A 22,482-nucleotide genomic window follows, 5' to 3' on the forward strand; every position below is an offset into this window, starting at 1 on the left:
GTTGCGGTGCGTGGGCCTTTCACTGAGGTGGCTTCTCTTGCTGTGGAGCACCGGCTCTAGGAGCGTGGGCTTCAGTAGTTGTGGCTCACGCACTCAGTAATAGTAGCTCGCGGGCTCTAGAGCGCAGGCTCAGTAGTTGTGGTGCATGGGCTTAGTTGCTCTGTGGCACGTGGGATCTTCCCAGACCAGGGCTCGAACCTGTGTTCCCTGCATTGGCAGCCAGATTCTTAACCACTGTGCCACCAGGGAAGTCCCTATTGTGGGAATTTTTAACTGATAGCTGCATACTTATAAAATTGAAAGGTAAAAAAGTAAAAAAAAAAAAAAAAGCGGGGAAATATAAAGCAAGGCTGACCTTGAGCAAAAAAAGTTAAAGAATGACTTCTGTGAGTGCAAAGAATTGAGTCAGACAGAACTGCTTTTGAGTACTGCCTTTGCCACTTCTTAGTGAAGTAGCCCTTGTTTTTGTAAATATTAAAACACTGAATATAAATACATTCCTAAATTGTGTTCCCTAGCTCTCCACCTCTGGCCTGAGTCTAGAAGTTTACTGCCTCAGAGCAAGAAAAAGCGGTCCCTTGCTCTCGTTTGCAGGACACTCAGCTGGTGGAAGTAGATATAACATAGAGCTCCCATGATAGCTGAAACAAAATATTCTTTTTTTTTTTTAAATTTTTTGGCCACACCTTGCAGCACATGGGATCTTAGTTCCCGGACCAGGGACCAAACCCATGCCCCCTGCAGTAGAAGCACGGAGTCTTAACCACTGGACCACCAGGGAAGTCCCTGAAACAAGATATTCTTACCTGCTCCTAAGACCTTGCCATGGGGCTGGAGTGGAGAGGGAGAGAGTATTGCCAGCCCCTTTTAGCCCTGATGGGGAGAAAGGGAAGCGAGGGAAGAGGAGGGCATGGGTAGTCACGTGGGTCTTGATTTCGTCTCTTCAGACTTTGGGTCTGGAGAGACTGGGGGTATCAGATGCCTGGAGCATGTGCTGATGTAGGGAGATGACCTTGCTCAGTTTGAGGACTCAGAGGGTTGCCCCATCGCTAACCTAACAGTTCAGCCCCACCAGGCAAGAGAGAAGCCTTGAGGTTTAGCTTTCCTTGGGATATGATCGAGGCCCAGAATTTCCCCATCCCTTAGACCTTCCTCAAAGTCAGAAGATTACTGAGTTGGGTGCCAGCAGGTCTTTCATGGGTAAGGCACCTAGCAGATATTAGTACTGAGTACGTCGGCCATGAGGACTCAGACAAAACTTTGAAAAGGTCTGTACAACCTTCTCCATGCTTAAAGATCTTGGAACAGAACACATGATACCTTCCTGTCTCCATCCCCACCCGCGCCCCATCTGGGATGATTTCCACCTGGGCCTTCTCAGAAGCAGAGAGTTGGGCCAAATGACCTCTTGAGGTTTCCTTCTGCTTTTGCTGATTCAGAAAGGTACTGAATTATTTACTCTTTTATATCCTACAACCACATTTTTTTAGTCACTTCTCTGACCTTGCTATTTACACAATTTCCTTTGCCTCGCTTGCACTTTCTAAAAAGGAAGGTCAGAACATGCGTATCCTAATTTTAAACTCATCTTGGCAGCATACACTAAATTCTAGGTCATTAAAGGTGTTTCTTTTGCCCTCTTGCATTTCACTGAATGGAGCTGTTGTATAAACCTGGTATGGGAGGGTCTCAGAAATTCAGGTGAAAACCACCATCATCCCCCGACAGGATTCACTGCAAGACTGAGGCTGCAGTAATTGTAACGGTCCGATGTGGGGCAGGAGTGTCGTGCTCTTGAGGCGCTAAAAGATATTCAGTTTGCCTGGTGGGATACATAGTTTGGAAGCTTCCATGAAAGGCTATGGAGGAGACTGGCCAGATATTCACCAAACTCTCTTTCTTTTTTTCTCCTGGCCATTCGAGGAGATTACGTTCCCGAGACCCCATCATATAGGAGTGGCTGTGTGACTAAATTCAATGAGCTATGAGTGAAAATGATGTGCACATGTCTGCCCCTGAAAAACCTCTTATGTATTAGTTTCCTACTACTTCTGTTACAAATTACCACAAACGTAGTCACTTAAAACAACACAACCTTATTCTCTCATTTCTAGAGGCCATTAGTCCCAAATCAGTTTTACTAGCTAAAGTCAGGGTGTTAACAGGACTGGTTTTTTCTGGAGGCTCTGGTGGGGAATCCATTTCCTTGCCATTTGTAGCTTCTGGAGGCCACCTGCTACATTTCTTGCCTCCTGACTCCTTCCTTTACATCACTCTGATCTTCACATCTCTGATCTTCACATCTCTGATCTTCACATCTACTTACTTCTTCCTCCTTTGACCTTCTTGCCTCCCTCTAATATGAGGACACTAGAGGTTACATTTAGGGCCCACCCAGACAATCAGGATAATTTCCCCAGTTTAAGATCCTTATCACATCTGCCTTTTGCAATACAAGATAACATTCACAGATTCTAGAGATTAGGGTGTGGACATCCTTGGGGGCCATTACTCAGCCTACCACAGTGCTCCTACACACTTTGTCTCTCTTTCTACATCTTCGAGCTGAATGCAGAGAATGATAAAGCCCGGAGAGATGAGAGAACCACACAATAGAAGGAGGATGGGTTGCTGAATGACTGGGTAGACAGAGTTTCCCTGCGCATCACACTGGATGAACTGTGAAATAAGGGAGAAAAATCTTTTATTGTGTTAAATTACTGTGGTTGACTGGATTATCGGTCCCAGTGCATCCACCCTCCCTGGGTCCACACTTTTGCTGCGGCCCTTTGTACTTCCTGGCCCCTTGATGTTGGGCTTGACCACGGGACTTGCTTTGGCCCGTAACATGTGAGTGGAAGTGACTTGACAGTGTGCCTAGGCTTTTAGACATTGCTTGTGCTTCCACTTGCACTCATTTGTCTCTGCCACTGCCGTGAGCTCATCCAGATCAGCCAAACTCCAGTTGACCCACAAATCTGTGTTCATAATGAATAATTGTTGTTTTAAGGCAAGAGATTTTAGAGTGGTTTACCACATAGCAATGACTAATGTAATCACAGAGATTTTAATTTGTTTATTACAGAAGTTAGACTAAAACAGGGGCTGGGTGAGGGAGCGGGAAGAATAGAATGCTGTGGCCAGAAAGTGGGGAGTTGGAATCTATTGTTCCAGTTGGGTAGCAGTTCCCGGGGTGTGACCACGGAAGGGAGTGGCTAAAACTAAATGGAGGCAAAGGTCACTGGAGACCAGCAGATCAAAGATAATGACAGTACTCAAGTTGGAGGGGAAGGCTCCAAGCCAAGTGCATAAGCCACCACTGAGTAAGGGGACCTTGTCTTGAGACTGGCAAGCTAAACACCAGGTAATTCTGGGAAAAAGAAAATTGGGAATTGCTAGAATGACCCTGTAGAATAGTAACAGGGAGTGGGAGACCTCCTCCTAACTCCTTTTGTATGGAAACAAAGGAAGGTGAGGTAGTAACTGGGAGGTGAGATCTTGGAAAGATAAGCTGTCCTTTATCACAGTTGTCTGATTCAGTCCCCCAGCAGAAGGAGAAAGGCAACGGGGATGGGAAGGCTTCATTAAACCGTACTGTGTTGTGAGATTATATTAACGCTTCTGCTGAGTGGACCAAAGAACTGTGGCACTGGCTGCGTACCTCAATAAGGCCCAAATTAAATGCAAGTGCAAAAGTGTCTTCCACTAGCACATTTATATGATAATTGCTTTTCTATCAACTGGCTCATTATGTCATTGTTTCATAAATTTTATTTTATTTTATTTTTTAAATATTTATTTAAAAAATAAATATTTATTTTGGCTGCACTGGGTCTTAGCTGCGGCATGTGGAATCTTCATTGTGGCACGCGGGATCTTTTAGTTGGGCAAGGGGACTTCTTCTTAGTGGCGGCACGCATGCGGGATCTAGTTCCCCGACCAGGGAGCGAACCCAGGCCCCCTGCATTGGTAGCGCGGAGTCTTACCCACTGGACCACCAGGGAAGTTGCTGTTTCATAAATTTTAAGCGAACAAGAAATAGTACGAGAGTATTCTGCATGTCCTTTGTAGAAATTAAGTTTGCTGATAAGACAATCTTAGGATAAATGGGCCTGCTGTTTGGGTGCTCCTGAAAAAAGATCTGAAAGTACTCAAAAACTTACTTCTTTCTGCAGCTCTAAAGACACCCTAAAGATACCAAGTTCATTTTCCAGTAAAGTTGCCCAAAGCTGCCCTCAGAAACAGACTACAGCTTCCTGTCCCCAATACAGGTGACATTGCATGGCATATTTCTAAATCCAAGTAGTTTATATGGTGTGGTAGACAGAATAATGGCCCCCAAACAGATCCATGTTCTAATCCCTGGAACCTGTGTGTATGTTACTACATGGCAAAGGGGAATTAAGTTTGCAGATAGAATTAAGTTTGCTAATCAGTTGACCTTGAGATGGGAAGATTATTCTGGGTTATATTGGGTGGGCCCAATATAATCACAAGTGTCCTTATAAGTGGGAGAGAGAGGCAGAAGAGGGGAACCAGAGAGATGGCAGTCTGAGAAAGACTTGGCCCAACAGAGCTGTCTTTGAAGACAGAAGAAGTGGACCATGACCCAAGGAATGTGTCCGGTTTCTAGAAGCTGGAAAAGGCAAGGAAACAGATTCTCTCCTAGAGCCTCCAGAAGGAAAGCAGCCCTACTGACACCTAAAGTTTAGTCCCATGAGACTCTTTTTCATTTCTGACCTTCAAAACTTTAAGATAATAAATTTCTGTTGTTTTAAACCACTAAGATTTGTGGTGATTTGGTACAGCAGCAATAGGAAACTAGTATACATGGCATTCCTCAATTCTGTGAGCTATTCCAGGATTTTTCCAACAAGTCCTCCTTTTTACTTAAGCTGGTTTGAGTTGGGTTTCAGTTCCCTGAAACCCAGTGTACAAGGATACCTCATGATAAAACTGTTCTTCTCTCTAGGGACAGAAAATAGATCTCCAGAAATAAAATACATACATTAAACCTGAAAGAATCATGACTACATTGCTTCCGCATGATGATTGGATATGAAAAATGGAAAGCATTTTAAGAAGTGTAATAAATTAGCATTTGAGGAGTAAATTTATTTCACTGAATGGAAATGTAAATTAAGAAGCCACATGTTATCATTTCTTTATGATTTCTTCCTTGATCCATGAGTTACTTAGAAGGGTGTTGTTTGGTTTCCAAATATTTGGGCATTTTCCAAATTTTTTTTGTTATTGACTTCTTTTTTTTAAGACTCCATTTGGCTAGTAAGCTTTCTGTCTTTTGCCCTTACTAGCTTTTAAAAAACATATCTATTTATTTATTTATTTGGTTGCATGGGGTCTTAGTTGCAGCAGGTGGGCTCCTTAGTTGCAGCACACAGCTTCCTTAGTTGTGGCATGTGAACCCTGAGTTGCAGCATGCATGTGGGATCTAGTTCCCTGACCAGGGATCGAACCTGGACCCCCTGTATTGGGAGCGCGGAGTCTTATCCACTGTGCCACCAGGGAAGTCCTGTCATTGACTTCTAATTTCATTTTATTTGGTCATAAAACATACTTTGTATTATTGAATTTTTTAAATATATTGAGACCTGTTTTATGACCCAGAATATTGTCTATTTTGATAAATATTCTGTGTGTCCTTAAGTAAGAATGTGTATTCTGCTTTGGCTAGGTAGAGTATTCTGTACGTGTCAATTAGGTTACATTTGTTGATAGTTTGTTCAAGTCTTCCATAGCCTTCCTGACTTTTTTTCTACTTGTTTTAGCAATTATTGAGATGTTGAAGACTCTGACTATAATTGTGGAATTTGTCTATATCTCATTCCAATTCTATCCATTTTTGCTTCATGTATTTTGAAACTCTGTTACTAAGTGCATAAACAGTTAAGATTATCCTTTGAGGAACTGGTCTCTTTTCCATTGTGAAATGAACCTTTTTATACTTGTTAATATTCTTTGCTCTGCAATCTACTTTGTCTGATATTGATGTAGCCCCTGCAGCTTTCCTTTGACTAGTGTTAGCTTGGTATATATATTTCTGTTATTTTAACTTATTTGTATCTTTATATTTGAAGTGGGTTTTTTTTTGTAGGCAGCATGTAGTTGGGTCTTGCTTTGTACCCAATCTGATAATCTCTTCCTTTTCATTAAGGTGTTTAGGCCATTTATATATAATGTTAACTATTGATATGGGATATGGCTGTATTTAAATCAATCATCTTGCTATTTGTTTTCTTTTTTTAAAAGAATTTTATTTATTTTGGTTGTGTTGGGTCTTCGTTGGTGTGCACAGGCTTTCTCTAGTTGCGGCGAGTGGGGGTTACTCTTTGTTGTGGTGCGCGGGCTTCTCATCGTGGTGGCTTCTCTTGTGGAAGAGCATGGGCCCTAGGCACACGGGCTTCAGTACTTGCAGCATGTGCACTCAGGGGTTGTGGCACGTGGGCTCTGGGGCTCACGGGCTTCAGTAGTTGTGGCACACGGGCTCAGCAGTTGTGGCTCGTGGCCTGTAGAGCGCAGGCTCAGTAGTTGTGGTACACGGGTTTAGTTGCTCCGTGATATCTGGTATCTTCCTGGACCAGGGATTGAACCCGTGTCCCCTGCATTGGCAGGCGGATTCTGCTGCACCATCAGGGAAGTCTGCTTTTTGTTTTCTCTTTGTCTTATCTGTTCTCTTTTTCCTTTTCCCTCTTTTTCTGCCTCCTTTAGATCAATTCACTATTTTTATGATTCCATCTTATCCCTTTTATTGACTTATTAGCTATTAGCTATTAGTCTTTGCTTTGTTTTTGTTAAGATTGCTTTAGTGTTTATAATATACATCTTTAACATCAGTCTGACTTGAAGCTATATTATACCATTTCACATTTAGTGTAAGAACCTTACAGCAGGGACTCCCCTAGTGGTTCAGTGGTTAAGAATCTGTCTGCCAATGCAGGGAACATGGGTTTGAGTCCTGGTCCGGGAAGATCCCACATGCTGTGGAGCACCTAAACCCCTATGCCACAATTACTGAGCCTGCACTCTAGAGCCTGTGAGCCACAACTACTGAGCCTGCGTGCCACAACTACTGAAGCCCACACACCTAGAGCCCGTGCTCTGCAACAAGAGAAACCACCGCAATGAGAAGGCTGAGCACCACAACGAAGAGTAGCCCCTGCTTGTTGCAACTAGAGAAAGCCCGTTCGCAGCAACAAAGACCCAATGCAGCCGAAAATAAATAAATAAATAAATAAATCAATAAATAGAACCTTACAGCAGTATATCTTTTTTTTTTTTTTTGCGGTACACAGGCCTCTCACTGTTGTGGCCTCTCCCGTTGCGGAGCACAGGCTCCGGACGCGCAGGCTCAGCGGCCATGGCTCACGGGCTCAGCCGCTCCGCGGCATGTGGGATCTTCCCGGACCAGGGCACAAACCCGCGTCCCCTGCATCGGCAGGCGGACTCTCAAACACTGCGCCACCAGGGAAGCCCACAGCAGTATATCTTAATTTCCCTCCTTCCATCCTTTGTTGTTATACATTTTATTTCTGTATTTGTTATAAACTCCATAATATATTATTATATACGTTATTTTTAATACATTTTGTTTAAAGCAAAAATAATAAACATTTCTTATTAAAAATGAGTGATTTTTAAAATATTTACCCACATATTTACCATTTTCAGTACACTTAACTTCCCTGTGTGGGTACAGATATTCATCTGGTACAATTTTTCTTCTCCCTGAAGAACATTTTATAACAACTCTGGTAATACTGGTCTTCTGATGAATTATTTCAGCTTTTGTATGTACGAAAAATTCTTTATTTCACCTTTGTTATTTATTTATTTATTTCTGGCTGTGTTGGGTCTTCGTTTCTGTGCGAGAGCTTTCTCTAGTTGCGGCGAGCGGGGGCCACTCTTCATCGCGGTGCGCCGACCTCTCACTATCGCGGCCTCTCTTGTTGCTGAGTACAAGCTCCAGACACGCAGGCTCAGTAGCTATGGCTCACAGCCCCAGCTGCTCCGCGGCATGTGGGATCTTCCCAGACCAGGGCTCGACCCCGTGTCCCCTGTATTGGCAGGCAGATTCCCAACCACTGCGCCACCAGGGAAGCAGGTCCACGTCTGGTGGTGTGTTTTGGGGTGTCTGTGAACTTAGTATGATTTTAGGCAGGCTGTCTGCTAATGTGTAGGGTTGTTTGTGTTCCTGTCTTGCTAGTTGTTTGGCATGAGGTGTCCAGCACTGGAGCTTGCTGGCCGTTGAGTGGAGCTGGGTCTTAGCGTTGAGATGGAGATCTCTGGGCGAGCCTTTGCCAAGTGATATTACGTGGGGCCTGGAGGTCTCTGGTGGTCCAATGTCCTGAACTCAGTTCTCCTACCTCAGAGGCTCAGGCCTGACACCTGGCCAGAGCACCAAGACCCTGTCAGCCACATGGCTCAGAAGAAAAGGGAGGAAAAAAAAGAAAGAAAGAAAAAAACTCTTTCTGGGGGCCCGCGGCCCGTCCCCGTGCCTCTGGGCCCAGCTCCCTCCGCTGTCTCTGCCAGGGCTATAGCCGAGGCCGGTGCCACCCACTTTCGGTTTCTAGACTGTTTTTTTAAGAGCAGTTTTAGGATCATAGCAAAATTGAGTGGCAGGTACAGAGATTTCCCATATGTCCCCTGTCCCCACACATGAATAGTCTTCCCCATTATCAACATCTCCCACCAGAGTTGTACATTTGGTACAGTTGATGAACTTACACTGACTCATCTTTATCCCCTGGAGTCCATAGTTTACACTAGGCTTTATTCTTGGTGTTGTACATTCGATGGGTCTGGACAATGTATAATGACAGGCATCTACCACAGTATCACATAGAGTAGTTTCACTGCCCTAAAAGTCCTCTGTACTCCACCTTTTTAGCTTTCCCTGCCATCCTAAACTCTGGCAACTACTGATCTCTTTACTAGCTCCATGGTTTTGCCTTTTCCAGAATGTCATATAGTTGGAATCACACAGTATGTAGCCTTTTCAGATTGGCTTCTTTCACTTAGTAATATACATTTAAGGTTCTTCCATGTCTTTTCATGGCTTGAGAGATTACTTCTTTTTAGCATTGAATAATATTCCATTGTCTGGATGACCACAGTTTACTTATCCATTTACATACTGAAGAACATCTTGGTTGCTCCCAGGTTTTGGCAATTATGAATAAAGTTGCTATAAATATCTGTGTGTAGGTTTTTGTGTGAACATGAGTTTTCAACTCCTCTGGGTAAAAACCAAGACACATGGTTTCTGGATCGTATGGTAAGAGTATGTTTAGTTCTTTTTTAAAAAAGCTGCCAAGCTGTTTCCAAAGTGGGTGTACCATTTTGCATTCTCATCAGCAATGAATGAGAGTTCCTGTTGCTCTACATCCTCACCAGCATGTGGTGCTGTCAGTGTTCTGGATTTTGGCCATTCTAATAAGTGTGTAGTGGTATCTTATTGTTGTTTTAGTTCACATTTTCCTGATGACATATGATATGGAACATCTTTTCGTATACTTATTTGCCATCTGTCTATCTTCTTTGGTAAGTTATCTGTTAAGGTTTTCGGCCCATTTCTTGATCAGGTTGTTTGTTTTCTTATTGTTGAGTTTTTAAGAGTTCTTCATGTATTTCAGGACTTCCCTGGTGGCACAGTGGTTAAGAATCCGCCTGCAGGCTTCCCTGGTGGCGCAGTGGTTGGGAGTCCGCCTGCCGATGCAGGGGACACGGGTTTGTGCCCCGGTCCGGGAGGATCCCACATGCCGCGGAGTGGCTGGGCCCGTGAGCCATGGCCGCTGAGCCTGCGCGTCCGGAGCCTGTGCTCCACAGCAGGAGAGGCCACAGCAGTGAGAGGCCCGCGTACCACACAAAAAAAATAAAGAATCCGCCTGCCAATTCAGGGGCCATGGGTTCAAGCCCTGGTCCAGGAAGGTCCCGCATGCCGCGGAGCACCTAAGCCCGTGGGCCACAACTACTGAAGCCCATGCACCTAGAGCCCATGCTCCACAACAAGAGAAACCACCACGATGAGAAGCCCACACACCGCAACGAAGAGTAGCCCCCACTCGCCACAGCTAGAGAAAGCCCGTACAGCAATGAAGACCCAACACAGCCAAAAATAAAATAAATTAAATAAATAAATTTATTTATAAAAAAGGAGTTCTTGGTATATTTCAGATAACAGTCCTTTAACAGATACGTCTTTTGCAAATATTTTCTCCCAGTCTATGGCTTGTTTTTTTCATTTTCTTGACAGTATCTTTCAAAGAGCAGAAAAGTTTAATTTTAATGAAGTCCAGTTTATCAATTTTTTCTTTCACGGATCAGGCCTTTGGTGTTGTATCTAAAAAGTCATCAGCAAACCCAAGGTCATTTGGATTTTCTTCTATGTTATCCTTTATGAGTTTTATACTTTTGCATTCTACATTTAGGTCTATGATCCATTTTGAGTTTTTGTGTGTGTGCGTGAGAAGGGTGTAAGGTCTGTGTTTAGATTAACTTCTTTGCACTTGAATGTCTAGTTGTTCCAGCAACATTTGTTGAAAACTCAAATGCTTTTAAATGATATTTATATGTGTACAATATAAATGTCAGCTCCATGGATGTTCCCAAGCCCTTTGAAATTCAGATAACATTTGGTTCAAATACCCAATCCCAGTGTCTCTGAGGATACTCTGGGGCTTAGTCTCCTCTTGGTGTCCTCTGGTTGAGGTCTTCCTTCCAGCAACATTAGAGCCCTTCTACTCAGTGTTTCTTCTTGCTTTTCCCCACCTTGTCCCTGGAGACTGCCCCAATCTCTTCTCCCTGAAGCATCGCTCATCCACACTATATGTAAGCATATATTATCAAAGGAAGAGAGCCATGGAGGAGATGATGTTCTAGGGCCGAATGACCTAAACAGGATTTTAACATTTCTGAACTTAAAAATCCCTGGTCCAAAAAAAAAAAAAAAAAAATCCCTGGTCCATTCTTTCTTATGGAGAAATCACCCTGTACCTGTTCCAACCACGTTGTGCTGGGTCCCTGTTGGGGTCACTGCTGGCCCATATGACATCTTCGTGCACATTTACAAAAAGGCAGCCCTTCTTCAGAAGGCTTTGAAATATGCAGCTTGACAGCAGAAAGTGGGTCAGATTTCAGCCTTAGCTCCCCCCTCATCTTGCTTTAGCCCCCATCCTTCCCTAACCTACTGGTCCTCGATACCCCAGATTCTCATTCATTTCTTTTTTTTTTTTTTTTTTTTGCGGTACGCGGGCCTCTCACTGTTGTGGCCTCTCCCGTTGCGGAGCACAGGCTCCGGACGCGCAGGCCCAGCGGCCATGGCTCACGGGCCCAGCCGCTCCGCGGCATGTGGGATCTTCCCGGACTGGGGCATGAACCCACGTCCCCTGCATCGGCAGGCGGACTCTCAACCACTGTGCCACAAGGGAAGCCCATCATTCATTTCTTATAGAGCAGTTTAGCTCCTTCTTTACTGGCTCCAGGCCATCCAAGTCATTCCCAAAGGTCTCATCTTCATAATTAATTTTAAAACGTGCTCTTCAACTTTAATAATTATAACTCTAAAAGGAACACTGGGGTGTTGAAAATTTTTTTCCCTCACTACATGCACATCATGATGATGGTGATAGTGATGGTGATGATGAAGATAATGATAACAGCCCTTAAGTAAATATGCTTAAGTTATTACATGAGGAGAAAAATGGTCTTCTGCAGGAAAATCAAAGGTCCTTTCTTTGACATGTAAGAGATTGTATATTATACCCCTGTTTACCACAGAATAGAAAGCAGAGTCTCTAAAGTGCTTTAAGCTCTCAAAATTAAAAATGCTGAACTCTGCAGATGCATTCTGTAAATGTATAAGTGTGGCAGAAAGCCAGAAAGTTCCTGGAAGACAACAGGATGTCAGCCCAGCTTTATGAAGCATATGTATTGTCATCACATTCTTTGTTTTTTTCTATATTTTCAAGTTGTCATAGTTTTCTTTTTTTTAAAATAATGCATTACTGTCTTTTTAAAATATTTATTTATTTTTGGCTGCGTTGGGTCTTCATTGCTGCGCACAGCCTCTCTCTAGTTGCAGAGAGTGGGGGCTACTCTTCGTTGCGGTGCGCGGGCTTCTCATTGTGGTGGCTTCTCTTGTTGTGGAGCATGGGCTCTAGGCACACGGGCTTCAGTAGGTGTGGAGTGCGGGCTTCAGTAGTTTTGGCCCACGATCTTAGTTACTCCGTGGCATGTGGGATCTTCCTGGACGAGGGCTCGAACCTGTGTCCCCTGTATTGACAGGCAGATTTTTAACCACAGCATCGCCAGGGAAGCCCTGTATCACATTCTTTAACAGACCAGGAGGAAGCAGAGGCATGGGCCACATCTTTGACATAATGTATTTCTGCAATTCTAAGGTACACCAACAGCATTTGGGAGGAACAAAAAAGGCAGTGCATTAAATGTTCACACTAGCAATAGGCTACATCCATCCTGACTTCGGAACTTTATAGTGAGAGCAGTAAAACTGTATCTTAGAAGTAAGGAGTATTGGACTTTCTGTTTAGGTCTTCTACAGCACATTATTCTATATCCTGAAGAAAAAGTTACTTCAATAATAGTGTTGCTAAATACATGCAAAATTGGCTTTCAAACAGAAACGATAGAATCAGTACATTCAAAACTAGGCATAAGGTTAATTGAATAGTCTTTTTCTGGACTCAAACTACGGAATATAAAGATTTGGTAAGGCTATGAATAGTAGAGACCAACTTCTCTAAGCCTAGTTTTCTCATCTACAAAACGGGTAAATTAAAGTACCACCATCGTAAGATTGGTGTGAAGACTGAATGAAATAATACATGTAAAGTGCTTAGCATAGTGCCTGGAACACAATACTGTCTCCTGCTCTGAAGAAATTCAGAAGGAACTGCGAAGAGGGGGCTGGGGGATTACTTATTCCCGGTACTATTCAATCCAATCCAACAAATATTTCATGACCACCTGCTGTATGCTAAGAATTGGGCTGAGAAGTGCGTTAGGAAGAAATAAAGAAGAGTGTTGTGCCCATCTTGTCTTAGGAAGATGAGAAATATTGAGTACATTTAATTTTATTAACTGAAGTTTGTATTTAAATATTGACTGCTATACTTAAGTTATCAAATATTATTAAACTTTAGGTATTAAGCACATTATGTTGCTCTAAATATACATAATTAATTTAATGTATACTGTTTTATGTACATGACTTCGGGATAATTTTGTATTTGTCATTAATACTAACCAAAGAGTATTTTATTTTTAAGTGGTACTCACCCTTGCTTCTGCAAGAAAATTAAAATAAACGAGCCAATTGGAGTAGAGCTCTCACCTCTAATTACTGGGCCTTAGGAGTAAATGAATGAAAACTTAGTTCTGAAAGAGCAAACTTGGAGATGTACTAGGACATGGCAGGTCCTTGTTCCTGACGATAAGGGTGAATGGCCTTGAAGGACATTTGAAGATTAGATGTTATCCTAAGTGTGTACTGGTCAGTTTCCAAGACGGCCCCCAGTGATCCTTGCCTCTGATAACAGCTGCCCCAGTCAAAATCTGATTGCTTTCTCATGGAAGACCCCAAGCAAGAATTTCCTGGCCAAGCCCTTTCCAAATTCCTGATTCATACGTGATTGCAGTTGTTTGAGGCCACTACATTTTAGGATAATTTATTACCGATACAGTACATATTGAGGTAAGGTTAAGTCATTGATGGTTACTAAATAGAGAAGTAAATGGTCAGACTTGCATCTTAGAAATAATTCTGCCTGAAAGGTGGAAGTTGGATGAAGGAGGTGGATGCTGGGAAACTGAAGGCAGGACACTAGTGAGGGAGCGATCATACCATCCAAGGATGAGATGGTAGGGACTGAAACTGCATGGCAATCAAGCTGGAGGTTAGAGAAACAGATTGTTAACCAAAACTTCAGAAGCGGAAAACTGACTGAAATAAAAAGTGTTTATTTGTGGTTTGTTAGGACTGCATCTGGGGAGACACAGATTCTAGAAGCACTTGAATTGTGTTTGGCTGTACAACAAAGTGCGGGAGGCTTATAAAGGCAAAAACTGCAAGGTTACAGTCAGTTAAATGAGTTTTTATCGAGAACTGTAATTTGGAGCTGGCAAGAAGTAAGGGTGCTTATTAAGTAAGGATTGGATGGGGTCTGAGATCGTTGCACAGTTATAAGGGGAGACCCTGAGACCATAACGTTGCAGCTGGCAGGTGTTGCTCTGAAGACAGCTGGTGGTGTCCTTGGGTCTGCTATAGTTCAGTAAAGTTCAGGTTCTCAGTGGTGCAGAGACCAGATCCTCAATGGCTCCCCAACTCCATTTTTGTATGCCTGAACTGCGATCACTCCATTATAATTTCTACTTGTCATCAGGATCAAGCAGTGTTTATAAAAGATAGAACTGCCTCCATCAAGTGACTGATCGCCTGTGGCAGGAAAGGTAGAGACTAAAATTGTTTCTGTGTTGTTTCTTTTCTTCTAGAATCTTGCCATATTTATAGATTCCCCAGCTACTTGCTGAAGAAAGAGTCAGTCTCACGCTACTTCTCCATCTCAGCTCAGAAATCTCCCTTTGAAGGTCTCACTCTTTTATCCAAGATAAATGTATTTACCTAGTTGCGCTTCGTGGATTTATAATAAGTACTAGCTATAAATATCTTCCCATAACTCGGGGGGTATGTGGGTGTTTTCCTTAAACTAAGTGTTCTTTAAAATATTTCGTTCTTCAAGATTTTTCTCGCATCAGCGGTTTTCTATTTATTTGAAGAAACCCTAAAAATGTAGTCTGCATTTCATATGTTCTTTTAAGCTACTTAAACAATATTTTTAAGATATCAGTGATGTAATCTGGTTTTAAGAGCCAATTGACTTACTTTAAATTAAAACTTAAACATATGCCCATTAAGAAATTAGCCAAGAAAAAACAGTAACATTAATCTCCTAAGGTTTTGTTTTTTAAAAAAGGTTTTCTTTTTAACTTTGCAGAAATCTTTTGGGAATAACTAGTTTTTACTTTGAAGAAACATTTATCGGAAGTTTAGCAATTCTTTCTATTTTAACTCAGGCTCTCCCCTTGGAACCAGTGCATGCCTCTGGACCCGTTATGGCTTTGACTCTAAGCAAGGCTCTCCTGGGGACTTCCCTGGTGGTCCAGTGGGTAAGACTCTGCACTCCCAATGCAGGAGGCTCAGGTTCGATCCCTGGTCGGGGAACTAGATCCCACATGCATGCTACAGCTAAGAGTTTGCATGCCCCAACTAAGAAGCCTGTGTGTTGCAACTATGAGCCTGTATGTCACAACTAAAAGATCCTGCATGCCACAACTAAAGATCCCGCATGCCACAACTAAGAGCTGGTGTAGCCAAAATAAATAAATAAATAAATATTAAAAATAAAATAAACTAAACAAGGCTCTCCTTCTTTGCTCAGGCAGTACTGTGAGGGATTTCCCCGCTACCTGTGTGAACCTAAGAAACTATAACTCTTCCCTTTAAAAATCCCTGTGTTTGGGGCTTCCTTGGTGGTGCAGTGGTTAAGAATCCACCTGCCAATGCAGGGGACACGGATTTGAGCCCTGGTCCGGGATGATCCCACATGCCGCGGAGCAACTAAGCCTGTGCACCACAACTACTGAGCCTGCGCTCTAGAGCCCATGGGCCACAACTACTGAGCCTGCATGCCACAACTACTGAGCCCTCGTGCCACAACTACTGAAGCCGGCACGCCTAGAGCCTGTGCTCCTCAACAAGAGAAGCCACCCCGGTGAGAAGCCCACACACTGCAATGAAGAGTAGCCCCGTTCATTGCAACTAGAGAGAAAGCCCGCACAGAGCAACGAAGACCCAACACAGCCAAAAATAAATAAAAATAAATAAAAAATAAAATAAAATAAAAATCCCTGTGTTTGAGCTCATAAAACTCAATAAAAACAAAAACAAACAAACAAAGAAAACAAACAACCCAATCGAAAAATGGGCAGAAGACTAAATAGACATTTCTCAAAGAAGACATCCAGATGGCCAACAGGCACGTGAAAAGATGCTCAACATCACTAATTATTAGAGAAATGCAAATCAAAAGTACAGTAACGTACCACCTCACGCTGGTCAGAATGGCCATCATTAAAAAGTCTACAGGTAAGAAATGCTGGAGAGGGTGTGGAGAAAAGGGAACTTTCCTACACTGTTGACAGGAATGTAAATTGGTGCAGTCGCTATGGAAAACAGTATGGAGGTTCCTCAAAAAACTAAAAATAGAGTTGCCATATAATCCAGCAATCCTACCCATGGGCATATAATTCAAAAAGATACATGCACCCCTATTTTCATAGCAACACTATTCAAAATAGCCAAGATATGGAAACAACTTAAATGTCCATTGACAGATGAATGGATAAAGAAGATGTGGTACATATATACAATGGAATACTACTCAGCCATAAAAAAATAATGAAATAATGCCATTTGCAGCAACACGGATGGAACTAGAGACTATCATACTAAGTGAAGTTAAGTCAGAAAGAAAAAGACAAATATCATGTGATATCACTTATATGTGGAATTTAAAATATGCCACAAAAGCACTTATCTACAAAACAGAAACAGACTCACAGGCATAGAGAACAGACTTGTGGTTCCCAAGGGGGAGGGGGCGTGGGGGAGGGGTGGAGTGGGAGTTTGGGGTGAGCAGATGCACACTACTATATATAGAATGGATAAACAACAAGGTCCCACTGTACAGCACAGGGAACTATATTCAGTATCCTGTGTTAAACCATCATGGAAAAGAATGTGAAAAAGAATACATATATATGTAAAACTGAATCACAGCCGAAATTAACACAACACTGTAAATCAACTATACTTGAATAAAAATAAATTAAAGAAAAAAATCCGGGTGGGGAATTCTCTGGTGGCCCAGTGGTTAGGACTCAGCGCTTTTACTGCCAAGGGCCTGGGTTCGATCCCTGGCCAGGGAACTAAGATCCTGCAAGCCACACAGTGCAGCAAAAAAAAAAACCAAAAATCCCTGTTTTTGAATAATTTCAAAGAAACATAGAGCATAGACCACAGTAAGGTTCACTTCAGGATAAGCTGTGTGGTATGAGTCAGGGGCACTTGGGAAAACTCCCTTCCAGAGACTGCTTTTCCTTTGTTTTTCCACAGAAACTGGGATCCCATTATTAGATAAGCCTGATTCTGGCACTAATTCTGATGCGTGGGTTCCCCCCCCTCCACCACACTAAGCAATTCTCTAACACCAGCTGAGTGTCCTGCAATTCAACTCAATTCTGACACTATCTGCCCAAAGATAGCATCAGATCCCACAGGTTAAGGGCTCAGTCCTGCAAGACTGTCCCTACTTCAGATGCCAATCACAAGTCCAGGTTGTTACCTGTGCTTCTGACCCAACAGCTATAAATTAGAGGTTTCCATGACTCCCTTCTTGGGTTCGATTAATTTTCTAGAGCAGCTCACAGAACTCAGATACCAGTTTACTCACTAGATTACTTGTTTATTACAAAGGATATTAAAGGATTCGAATCAGCAGCTAGATATAGAGATATATAGGGGAGGTGCCGAACAAAGGAGCCTCTGTCCCCATGGAGTTTTGGGCCCAGCACAGTGGCATGTGGAAGCATTCTTGTTCACCAACCTAGAAGCATTCTTGTTCTCCAAATCCCATCCTTTTGGGTTTTTATGGAAACTTCATTACCTAGGCACAATTGATTAAATCATTGGTCACTGGTGACTGATCAGCTTCTAACTCCCCTCTCCTCCCTGGAGATGGGGGCGTGGGACTGAATGTTCCAACCCTCTAGGAGTAGGCGAGGAGAATCAACCATATTCTCCTGGCCTACTGCCCTCAATCTGAGGTGAGGTCCAAAAGTCACCATTAACATCACAAAAGACACCTTGGTCACTCTCTTCACTTGGGAAATTCCAAGGGTTTTAGGAGCTCTGTGCTAGGAAAAGGGACTGTGACCAAATATATATTTCTGATTATGAATAACAATATCACAATGAGTCATTATTAGACGACTCCAGGAGTCCCTTACTAAATTGTATGTGACCTTTGTCAATGAAAAAATTAATCAGTAATAGATCTAAGAAAGAAATGGAAAATTGTATTGGTGCCAACCTGAGGATTATAACCTGGGAGACAGTCTTTCAGAAAGCTCTGAGGACTATTTCCCTCTTTAGAGGTCAAAGTACAGTTATCTTTGAGACAAAGGGCTATAGTCAATTGACAGTTTACACGATCCAGATTTACACGTGGGTCTTGGCCCTTTACGAGATTAAGAAGGAAGTTTATCTCGTTTATGAGATTAAGAAAGAATGTTATCTCCTAAAGAGGTCTGGTTAAAGCAGATGCACCACATGCACCAAAGGGAAGGGAGGCTGCCCAAACAGGCAAAGAAAAATTTTATGTTTAAATTTTTCTTATCTTGCCATAAAATATGAATTTTATTTCATCACCTTGTAGAAAGGGATTTTCCACTGCCTCTTAGGTTCATTCTCCACCCTTCTTCACCCTGCTTTTGTAGGGTGGCTGACCCGTACAGACTAGTTCAATGCCTTTGACTTCTAGTTGGGTTCAACCAATGAAGATCCCCAGAAGAGATCAGAGGAAGAGTGGACAGTGAAGGTGCTGTTATTATTATTTTTTTAAATTTATTTATTTTTGGCTGCACTGGGTCTTCATTGCTGCACACAGGCTTTCTGTAGTTACCGGGAGTGGGGGCTACTCTTCGTTGCAGTGCACGGGCTTCTCACTGCGGTGGCTTCTCTTGTTGCGGAGCACGGGTTCTAGGTGCGTGGGCTTCAGTAGTTGTGGCACGCCAGCTCAGTAGTTGTGGCTCGCAGGCTCTAGAGCACAGGCTCAGTAGTTGGGGCGCACGGGCTTAGTTGCTCTGCAGCATGTGGGATCTTCCCGGACCAGGGCTTGAACCCGTGTCCCCTGCATTGGCAGGCAGATTCTTAACCACTGCGCCACCAGGGAAGTCCTGAAGGTGCTGTTATAACTGCCCAACTGAACTGAAAGGTCACCTTGGGCTGCTTGGGTCCCCTGACCAAAGGTCATGACTCCTCTTCTGGCAAGCTCCATGTCTTTCTGGAGAAGCTGCTCCCTCCCTTCATCCTTCTGGGACTAGGGGTGGGAACAGCCCTGGGACTGCTGTTCCTTGTGGTCTCTCCCTACACACTACACACACTTGTGTAAATAGTACCTTTATTAAACCCACCTTCAATTATCCTAATTTGAGTGTGCCATCTGTTTCCTCCTGAGACTTTGACAGATACTCCTTGATAGAAGCAATTTACCAAGCTATTACTGGCCATAAACACCCAATTATAAATTATGAGATTGCTTTACAAGGTATAACTACCTAATGGTAGTGGGACTAGGACAAATAAATCTTCATAGAGATAAAAAAGAAACAACACAAAGCAACAGAAAGAGCAAGAGGTTTGAAATTAGGAGATCTCAGTTTGAGTTCCAGATCAGCAGTTTACAACACTACTGGGCCTCATTTTTCTCACCTATAAAGTATGAGTTTTAAAACAGATCAGTGGCTTTGTATTTCACAAAACCCCCCAGTTTCACAGAGGTACTTCAATGTCCACCAGCGTGGGAGGGGAGAGAAGCAAAGAAAAGATAGGAGGAAAGAGACAGAGCCCCATCCCTACTCCAGCTAGGGCAGCTGTGCTGTCAGATTTATGTGAAACAAGATAACCAAGGATGCGACTGAGGGGTCCAGATCAAGGACAGGCTACTTTGCTCTGGAGATTTCTCAGGTCATGGATGCAAAACTGGGTATTCCTTGGGCTTCCGTGGGGGTGCAGTGGTTGAGAGTGCGCCTGCCGATGCAGGGGACACGGGTTCGTGCCCCGGTCCTGGAAGATCCCACATGCCGCGGAGCTGCTGGGCCCCGTGAGCCATGGCCGCTGAGCCTGCGCGTCCGGAGCCTGTGCTCCACAAGGGGAGAGGCCACAACAGTGAGAGGCCCGCGTACCGCAAAAAAAAAACCAAAACAAAACTGGGTATTCCTGCTGCTGGTCCTCTAGGGAAAGGTGGGCTTTCGTGTGTGTGTGTGTGTGTGTGTGTGTGTGTGTGTGCGCGCGCGCATGTGCGCGTGTTTAGTTTTAATGTTTTTTTGTTTTTGCGGTACGCGGGCCTCTCACTGTTATGGCCTCTCCCCTTGCGGAGCACAGGCTCCGGACGCGCAGGCTCAGTGGCCATGGCTCACGGGCCCAGCCCCTCCGCGGCATGTGGGATCTTCCCAGACCGGGGCACGAACCCGCGTCTCCTGCATCGGCAGGCGGACTCTCAACCACTGCGCCACCAGGGAAGCCCTAGTTTTAATGTTAAAAGGAATGTGAATTTTAGACCCGTATTTGGTAGGAGCGACATATATTCATGACTGTGTGTAGCACGTAATAGGTGCTCAATAACTGTGGAATAAATGAATGCATGGATGAATTAAAAGTGAATGAATTCTGGGTAGCACTGCATTAGAAGATAAAAATTCTGCTTTTAAACACATGTATGAAAAGCAGTAATCTAGTTCACACTGGAAGTCCGGTTCGCTCTGATGGCCGACGAGCATGGGAATACCTGTTCTGGCTAGATCTTTGCAGGTTCCTTAGGGATTATCAGGAAGGGCTACTGGCCACGAGCAAGAGGAGAGCAGGGAAAGAAAAAGAATAGAAAAATCAAAATTTCAATTGATGCACAATTTTTTTTTAATGCTAATACTTTTTTTTAAAAAAAATAATTAGGCTGTGTTGGGTCTTCATTGCTGTGCGCAGGCTTTCTCTAGTTGCAGAGAGCGGGGCGGCGGGGGGGGGCGGGGCTCCTCTTCGCTGCGGTGCGCGGGCTCTAGGCGCACAGGTGGCTCGCGGGCTCCAGAACGCAGGCTCAGCAGCTGTGGCGCCCCTGCATTGGCAGGCGGATTCTTAACCACTGTGCCACCAGGGAAGTCCCACACTTCTTTTTTTATCTTTGTCTTTGGTATTTTCTTTCCATTACGGTTCAATAAGCTCAAAAAAAGCTTTAAATGATTTAAAGCTGCAAAGTAAAGTCACTAGATTTTTTTCCAGTTTTTCATTTTGAAATCATTATAGATTCACAGGAAATTGAAAAGCTAGTACAGAGACTAGTGTACGCTGGAAACTGTATACCCTACAATAAAATATATATTTTTAATGTAAAATCCAGTTAGTTTGGACCACTTTATTCCATTTAATTATTCTTCTGAAATACTGATTACTTTATTATTTTTTATAATTAATTAATTTATTTTTGGCTGCGTTGGGTCCTTTTTTAGCATTTAAAAATTTTATTTATTTAATTTATTTTATTTTTGCCTCCATTGGGTCTTCATTGCTGTGTGCAGGCTTTCTCTAGTTGCGGTGAGCAGGGGTTACTCTTCATTGCGGTGCATAGGCTTCTCATTGCGGTGGCTTCTCGTTGCGGAGCACGGGCTCTAGGTGCGCGGGCTTCAGTAGTTGTGGCTCACGGGCTCTAGATCACAAGCTCAGTAGTTGTGGCATACAGGCTTAGCTGCTCCACGGCATGTGGGATCTTCCTGAACCAGGGCTTGAACCAGTGTCCCCTGAATTGGCAGGCGGACTCTTAACCACTGTGCCACCAGGGAAGCCCTGCGTTGGGTCTTCGTTGCTGTGTACGGGCTTTCTCTAGTTGCAGCAAGCGGGGGCTATTCTTCGTTGCAGTGCGTGGGCTTCTGATTGCAGTGGCTTCTCTTGTTGCGGAGCACAGGCTCTAGGCATGCAGGCTTCAGTAGTTGTGGCTCGCAGCCTCAGTAGTTGTGGCACGTGGGCTCAGTGGTTGTGGCTCGCGGGCTTAGTTGCTCTGCGGCATGTGGGATCTTCCTGGACCAGGGGTCGAATCTGTGTCCCCTGCATTGGCAGGCGGATTCCTAACCACTGTACCACCAGGGAAGCCCCTGAAATGATGATTACTTTAGTACTTAGGATCCAACAGAGTTGATCACATTTAAAATGGTATGTCAGACACACTTCTGATTAAGGAATCAAGATGGTACCAAAAAAAGTCATCACGCTCTCTTTCAGATGATAAGCCTTTAGAAAAAGGTCACTCAATGGGAAAGTTACAGAGATAAAGTGTTGTATTTATGGTGTTTCCAATAATTTGAGTCCTCTGTGAAACTATCAGCTGCCTGGCTTTCTGGAAGGTAACCAGTAGAGGGCACTCTAGGCCTCAAAGACTGCAGAAAAAAACTCCAGGATTGCCAGAAGCCGAATCGCTTACCTTCTGCAAGAAACTTTCACCTATTATGAGCTTGCCTGTTGGATGACTGCAGAGTAGTTTTTTTGTGTGCGCATGTGATGAAAATAAAAAATTATGAACTCCCAAATAACCATGTTAATATTACACAAATAATTTTTTTTTT

The sequence above is a fragment of the Delphinapterus leucas genome, chromosome 2 (genome assembly GCF_059928025.1).
Source record: "Delphinapterus leucas isolate spDelLeu-1000000601 "Yukka" chromosome 2, BTC_Dleu_Yukka2, whole genome shotgun sequence".
Classification (NCBI taxonomy): Eukaryota; Metazoa; Chordata; class Mammalia; order Artiodactyla; family Monodontidae; genus Delphinapterus; species Delphinapterus leucas.